Source organism: Buceros rhinoceros, unplaced genomic scaffold, assembly GCF_000710305.1.
Source record: "Buceros rhinoceros silvestris isolate BGI_N320 unplaced genomic scaffold, ASM71030v1 scaffold12444, whole genome shotgun sequence".
NCBI lineage: Eukaryota > Metazoa > Chordata > Aves > Bucerotiformes > Bucerotidae > Buceros > Buceros rhinoceros.
In genome coordinates this window covers 94,429-102,760 of record NW_010406764.1, presented here as the reverse complement: position 1 = coordinate 102,760, position 8,332 = coordinate 94,429, and positions in this window count along the sequence as shown.

The window sequence follows — 8,332 nt, the reverse complement described above, 5'->3', positions numbered from 1 at the left end:
CAGGAGTGGCGGGTCGGTCACCTCCCGTTTCTGGCCTTCGTAGAACATAAACGCGGCGAAAACACGGGGCAGCAGCGAGGCTTCGGCCACGGGGGACGCCCCTGGCAGAGCATCTCCAGGCGGTCGGGTTTTGGCACGTGCCTCGAGATCCCCCTTCCCAGCGAAGAGATGCCAAAGTGCTTTAATGAATCAGGTCCAAAGACTTTCCACGAGAACCCTACAAAGGCTTGAGATCGAGCAACCTTAAATCTTCCCGAGCAGGGACCAGTGAGGATATTATCTGCTCAGCAAGTGCTTATAGTGATTTATATTTGAATAGGAATTGTACATTTATTTATTTTTCCAGACACCATATTTTTAAACCACTAATGTTTTATAGTAGATTTTCCCTCCCCTATTTAAAGAACTATTTCCACAGGAAAAAAAAAAACAGTATGTTTTTTTATGTTGAGAACATTCTTTCTGAAGAAAAAAAAAAATCAGGTAGGAAGTGCAGTGATGAGTATCTTTGGCCTTAATCCTTCCCTTTGTAGACTGTAGTCATAATTGTTAGACCAAAAATAATAATAATAATAAAAACAAAAATCTACCCAGGCATTTCCTCCCTCCCTTCCCTGCACTCCTCTTCTCTCCCCCAAAACAGCTTTAACATCCGACACGTCAAAGAGATTATCGCTCTTACCTTTCGGTGAGAGTTTTACGAGCAGCTCCGATGTCCTTGCAAGAGACTTTTCTATTTTCAGATTCACGAGGAACGTGTAAATATTTTAGGGCCATTTATCTCCCGCTCACAGTGCCACGACCCAGCTCACGAGGTTGAGACTGAGACTGTTGCCTACAGAAGACGTACAGGAGAAGACACGATCCATAAGGGACTGCAGAAGACTATTTCCCGAGGTTTGGAGCAGGTTGCCCAGAGGGGTGGTAGACGCCCCGTCCCTGGCCCCATGGCAGGTCAGGTTGGCCCTTGGGGCTCTGAGCCCCCTGCTCCGGGTGCAGATGTCCCTGCTCCCTGCAGGGGGGTTGGGCTAGTTGACCTTTGAAGGTCCCTTCAACCCAAACCATTCCATGGTTCCATGGCGGCTGCCCGTTGACTCTTGCACATATCCTAGAGCTCTTACGTACTGTATAGCAGCATCTCTCACGGGGACAGGAGTCTGATTTACACTGGAATTTAATGAGGAACTGGATTGTAGAGATTATTCTTATGTTTTCCTACAAATGTATTTTGAAAGCATCATGTATTTCTGTCAATAAACATTCTTATGTAAAAGACTCGTTTCTTGGCTGAGTGAAAAGGGGTGGGAGGAGCAGAGCTGGTGCTCCAGAGACACAACTGGCCATGGTTTGAGTCCGTCTGGAAGCCCAGCATGGTCCTGTCAAATTGTTGGAAGAGCAGGAGTCAAACCAACGCAGGCTCAGAGGTAGCCAGCGGTGGAGGAGCTTGTGCTTTTCCCATGCGAGAAGCAGGGTAAGCGGGGAAACAACTCCCCTTAATTCCAAACCCAGCGAACTCGGCGGGGCAGGATGCTCGGTTGATGTGGGCCAGAGCAGCCCCACCACAGCCAGGGCACCTCTTTGAACTATCGGTGTCTTTAGGCTCATGGAGGGACACGCAAGGGGGCTTGCCCTTATTTCTGCATTTCATCCCAGCTCGGTCCTAACCTTCTCCTTGCGCTTCGGGCAGGCTGTGGAGGAGGGAATCAAACCTCGCACCCCTAAGCCAAAGCAGCTAAAGAAGGAGCCCATCAAACAAGGGCACCAGCAGCGTGGGCAGTTTAGCTCCATTCGCCTTCCTGTGCCCAAAATAAAACATTTTGTTCCAGGTTAAGTTTCCACTTACGCAAAGGAAGATGAAAAAAAAAAGAAAAAAGGAATTTGGTTTTATTCAGATAGTAAAACTCGGTGGTTTGCATCAGCCTGTGTTTTAACGCCATGTTCCTCCGCAGTAAAAGCTCTTGCTAAGCACACGCCGGATTTATGGGACACTGACCTGGCCCATCACTGATTGCAGGGAACAGGAGATTCTATCGCATGGAGGGAGCAGCAGGAACAGTTCCTGCCTCCCAGAAACACCACACCACCGGCTTCACCATTCCTGCACCACTACGAGACCTTCAGGGGAGGTTTTTCCATCCTCAGAAGCCAGCGCCGTTAGCACGAACAGATCTGAAATGAACACCCTTGCTGGCATGTACGTTTTTATTAAGAAAAAAATGAACAAAATACATTCTCTCCTTATGTACATTACATACAACATAACTACAGCGGTAGGTATTCCTCATGTCACCCGTTGGTTTATGTACAGCATGGGGCTCGTGTAGCAACCCAGAAATTATCAAAGAGGATTTATGCCAAGGAAGAAAATTAACACTCCAGGCTGAGCAAAGATCATCTGTTTAGCTGCAAAGAAAAGGGCAGGATGGGGAATCACCAGAGTCCAGGAGCGGTGCTGGAAACCACCAGGGGCTCAACACAGGACTGGTTGGTCTGTCTTTGACTTGACAGCTAAACCACGGGTGCAGTTCACAGCGTTTGTCACCCCATGGACACCCCTTTCCAGCGCAGGGCTGTCTGCACCTCTTGGTTCAGCTCTCCTCGAGTCAGGTGTCCAAGACAACAGCTACAGGACTGACAGCAACCCCCAGCCTCTGGTGTTTCTAGAGATGCTGCTTCAAGTCAGGTGCCAAACAGAGAAAAGGGCCAAAGAGTGGACGGGGTGAGGTGGAGACTCTCATCTCCAAGCACTACACAGGGACAACAGCTTTTGGGGACCACACGAGGCGGTGGAGTACGAGAAAACAAACGCTGAAGGTCAAGACAAACACACAAAACATGGTACAGCACTAGGGGAAGAGGAGAGGCCACAGCTCAAGAGAAAAAGCACCCCGAAACCAGGTGATGGTGTCCAGCCTTACCGGTGTTCAACCCCGAGCTACCCCGATCCTGTCTACCCCATCAACTCACCTAAGAGAGGCTACTTCAGCAGTTTCAGAGCACAATGTTCAAAGGGAAAACATTTACTGAGGCTCAACACTTGTAAAAGGAGGCAGCTGAAGATGCCCATCGCCACCAGCCCATGAGGAGGGGAACATCACCTCCCATTAACCCAGAATGAGCCAACAGGCTTTAATCTTCTGCCCCTGGGTGAAGCAGTCCGCAAGGCTGGGGCCTCCAAGGCTCCCATAAACACATTTGTTTGCGTAATTAAGCTCTTTTCTCTGGTCTCCCCAGCACCCCCTCATTTCCTGCTGTGGAGGAGGGTATACTGGAAGACGTAGCAGAAAATACAGCCTTAGTAAATAGTAACAGCTACTAATAACCAGGGGTTTGTTTTCTTTTCCACTACCCAGCGCAGCAGCTTCTGAAGTGAAAAGTGGTTTGCACATCAAAACATCAACGGGAGGGAGAGAGGAGAGGACGGGCAGGAATCATCAGGGAGAGAGGAAGGAAATATTCACCCTCCGCTGCTAATTTGATTTCCCAATTAGCACTGCAGATGGGAGGGGACAACAAGTCAGAGCACAATCGTTCTGTCCTCCACGGGGGGGATAAAAGCCTTGCCCGGTGCGGGAGTTCTCCCCACTGCCTGGGGAAGGAAATCGGGCTGTCACCTCCGGAACAGCGCGTGTCCCCGCAGGGTAGGCAGAGGCCGAAGGATCAGCCGCTGTTCAGGCTGGACTATTTCCAGTGAAGTCATTTGCAACTAAGAAAGCACAGGTGGGTCAGAGCCCGTTTCCCCTTTTAAGAGCTGAGGGTTTTGTCAAAACCTCAAAAAAAAAAAAAAAAAAAATCACTTTTCAGCCTTGAAGCAGCTTCTTCAGCGCACAGACCCTGTTCACACACTGCAGCACTTCAGTGAAACACGAAGTAATTGACTGAATCCCTTGGGCAGCTAGTTACAAAGCCGGCGTATTTAAAGCGTATTTTCTCATCATTGGGGAGCAAAACCTGTCTATTGGTATTTGGGATGCGGAGAAGGCTGCAGCCACCGCTGCGGTCTGCCCTCCCCACCACCACATTAATTACAAAGCAGCTAATCTCCCTTAATCGCAGCGGCAGCTTTCGTCAGAAAGCTCCAGATGCTTCCAGCCTGCCAGGCCTGGGGTTTTGCCGAGGAAGCCACTGGCATATAACGATGTGACAGGGAGAAACCGATGCCTCAGTAACCACCACGCAGCTCTAACCTTTACCTCTTCGGTAGGTGCTCCAATCAACTTAGGGAAGTCTGAGGGCACAGCATTTTGGTAGCAGTCAAGAGTCACACAGGGAAAGTAAAGCTCAGAATAAGTGGGGGGACACCCAAGGGACCACGCTGTGACCATCACGCTGGGCAGCAGATACGCTAAAGAGAGACTTTCCCTTCAAATTGACAGCAAAACCAAAAATCTAAGCTGGTAGAGCCAGCTTTGAGCTATTCCCTCACGTCACTTCTCCCAGGAACAAACTGCGATGCCACACTAGAGCTGAACAGATTTCTGACAGCGATCAAATACTTACAGCCTCCAGGTCGGCGGTACAAGCTGCGCTGACTCACAGCAAACAGCTGGAAGCCAAGGGAACACGTACCTTGGTCTGCACCGAGTATAAATTAAGGTTTCTGGGTACTGAAGCGATACGCTGACAGCAGCTTCAGCAAGCCTCTGGCTGTCGATGCTCGGAGCACAGCACTGAATTGTGGTCGCAGCAGCTACCTGGAGTTCAATGCTAACAAATGGTGTTTGGGTACATTAAAGAGGAGACAGCAGCAACGTGGTACCTTTAGGGTACACCCGAGCCATGGAGCTGGCGTTGTACACACCCCGCTGCTCTCCAGAGGTTACATATATCACCAAGGCATACGTGGATGGTCCACAGCTCCACCCGCTTCTCCAGCCTCGGCCAGGAACACCAAAGTTTACCTGCTGGCATCAACCATGCCGTGTTCTCCTGGGATGCCTGCACGGCAATAAGCAGGTCGTTAACTGGCTTCCACTCTAAAACCGCGTTTGGAGCCCGTGCCTACGGATAAAAGCATCTGGAGTCAATTTATCCAAGCGCTGAGCCATGTGCGGTTATAATGGTTCCAGTACAGCAAACCTACTTTTTCCACTCCAACTTTTTGTTATAATAGAGGCTTTCAGGAAAAGAAGGATTGTGCCTATAAGTCATTGCCACTACCTGAATAATTTCCAGCAGAACCTTTTCCATGACAGGGTATGATCAGCTCTACCACACCCACAGGTGTTCAGACAACTATCAACCTTCTGACAGTACATTTATATTTCGATAATATTTACAGTTTATATGCTACTATTGATCTACAGTCATACAGTTGTTCTTCAGCTCTCCTTTCACAAAATAAGACCCATCTCCAAATCATCATGTGGACTTACTCCAACTGGCCGAGTTCATTCAGAGTTTCTATAATCTTCCCCCTAATCAGAACAGCAATAATTTCTCCTTTTCACTGGGCCCACCTCTGTTTCTGTAATAACTACGGCTATAAAACAACACAAGCACTTCCAGAGACATACACAAACTTTTACTGTCAGGACTTCACTTGACAATAGCCAAACATTCCTTAACTCCGAGCCGACCACAAGTAATAAGCTTAAATTCAAAGCATACACCGGGACTCAACGTTTCACAAGACATTTTTCCACTTCTAAAAAGGAACCCAATGGAAATGTACCTAATAACCTTTGCCGTTTTCCCCAGGAGCAGCACAGCATCTCATCAACAGAATGGACGCAGATGTCGGAGCGTTCAAGCTAAGGTTCCACAGAGCTAACTTGTTCTAGAAATTTCACTCAATACACTCTACTAAAGTATTTTCTTCTCCAATCTGAAATACAGGAGGCAGCAGGAGAATTAATAGGTTAGCCTTAGGTGTACCAGCCACCCTCCTGCCTTTGAAACAAGCGGCATTAATGCTCATCTTTCTTCCAGGACGAGCAGCCAACGTCTTTCAAGTGCTCCTCAGAACCCTGCTCTGAATTTATCACGCACTGGCTGCGGCACTCACAAGCGGGGGGTTTGTACAGCGGGGCAAGATGAGCGCACGACGTCGTGACAGAGAGAACTCCCTTCTGAAAACCTGCACGCATCAGGAAAACGATCCAGCCAACAGCTGGCCCACAGAGCCCTACGGAAAACACTCGTCTTTGGATGGAGCGTCTTCTGGAAGAAGAAACAGCTAACGGCAACCCCGAAAGGAACACACGGATGAAGCTGCCACGATCCCTCGCCAATAGCCCCACCTCTGCCAAGGGCCTGTCCCTCCTGAAATAGCTGGGTCCAAGTAATCTGCTTCCTGACTCCTCAATCGTTACATTTTCAGGCTAGGTTATTGTCAGCAGCAACCAAAAGCTTCCAGCAATTTCATTTCAGCCTGTCACTGCCTCCTTACTCCCGAATCGTCTTCATCAAGGGAAGCTTCAGCCTGTTCTTCAGGGAAGTTGCCTCATCTCACTGTAGTTGCCACTGCACAAGGCAAATACCTCAAAAGTTTTTCTAATTGGGTCATAACAGACTGATTTTCCACAATCAGAGGCTGCTTTTGCTAACAGATGGTCTGACCCCTGAGCTATGGGCAAACAGAACCAAATCCCAGGCGTTTCGTTAATAACCACCTCAACGACATGGACGAGATGGCGTCCAAAGGGCAAACCAAACTTTTCCAAGGCAAAGTTCTCCTTCCTCATTACCCTCAGCAAGAGGGAGAGATGCTGAAGAATAAATCCATCACAAATGTTATCTTTCAAAGAGCCAGAAGAGGAAAAAATTACGACTAATTTCACAAACCACTTTGCATCACTCTTCAAGCCTCCCCAGGATCAATATTAATTAATGGGATCCTCAAAAAACAAAGTGCCAGAAGGCGGCTGTAGTCTCCTCATTTTTAACACCATCAACTAAGCAGGTACTTCTGATACATGAAAACACGTTGGGTCACGCTGCAACAGCAGCACTTACTTGGAGGAGCCGTTTGGGGAGAACTCTGAAGGACTCCTGCCTTGTGACTACTACGAGGGGTGAAGAAAAATGGTAAGAAATCCACTTAATTCTGCCTAATCCAAGTGACCAAAACCCCAATCTGAAGGGGCTTATTTCACTTGACAGCAACAACTTTGCATAAAGAATGTGTTTTCCACAGAGAAGATCGGCTGAAAAATATTGTGAAAAGCCAGTGTCAGTGAAGAATCAAACTCACGGATCAAAAAAGGATTTTTTTTTTTTAAAAAAAAGGTAAATTGGGACTGAAGTCTTACTGTCCGCATCAAGTTTAGCCCCCTCTGACTCACTACAGCTTTAAAAAACATACCAGAACAGTGTAACTCTGGCTCTAAAGACCCCAGTCATCATAAATGAGTCCCTCTCCGATGAGAAATGACATTTTTGCACTGCTTTATTTACACGTTAACAGAATTTAGAGGTAAACTCCTGCAGTGCAAAGATTACGCATGGTAAATCCGTACACAAAGTCACCTTATAGCGTAAGGTAAAGGCAAATGCAGTTTGTCGTGTCTAAGCTGAAGAGCAGACTCTGCTACAGCCCGCGAGCAGGAGGGTGACGATGGAGCCGTCTCACGTACAGCCTGTGTATTTATAACGCTGCAAGTGCTGTGCTGGGAAACATTTTCAGGTGGCTGCTTTCAGATTAGGTGGTTTGTTTTTTTTTTTTTCTGCTTGTACATCGGTGTAATGATCACATCTACCACGGTCCTGGAATATCACCAGCATCTTTAAAGATCTGCTTGTAATTAAATTCAGGCTCTCCCTGTAACTGCTTGTCAATAACTGGCTTGTTTTGAAAGGAAAATTTCTACGGCGCTGCTCAGAATTTTTAATTAGGTTTTAAATCAGGTGACGCAGCACACACCAGTGCAAAGGAATCATTTAATTTTGACTCCTCACGTTAAGGACGCAGAACCAAGACAGACCCCTGGCAAAGCCCCAAGAAACCTCCGCTCTGGATGAACCTCTCTGGCCACAGGGTGCCTCTGCTGCTCAACAAATCCTGCGAAGCCGAGCAGATGCTTTCTGCTGGTTCATCACCCGCTGTAACCCATAAACCGAACTCGTGCGAGCCAGAATCGATCAGCTCGGGAGAAAGGCAGGTCACTATTTGATCATCCTGAAGCGCTCTCATTAGCTGGCCTTGTCGGTCCTGCAGAAGCAATGTTCACCTCGCCCAGACAAATCAGTCAGCTACGCTGCGCTACCAAACCCCGAGCCAGGCGGCCCGGCTCGGCACGCACCCAGCGCCGAGACGATGAGTTCTGGTCGAACTTCCGAACGCAAATCAAGCCTGACGCGATGCCCTGCTCAGCGCTGACGCCGCTCACAA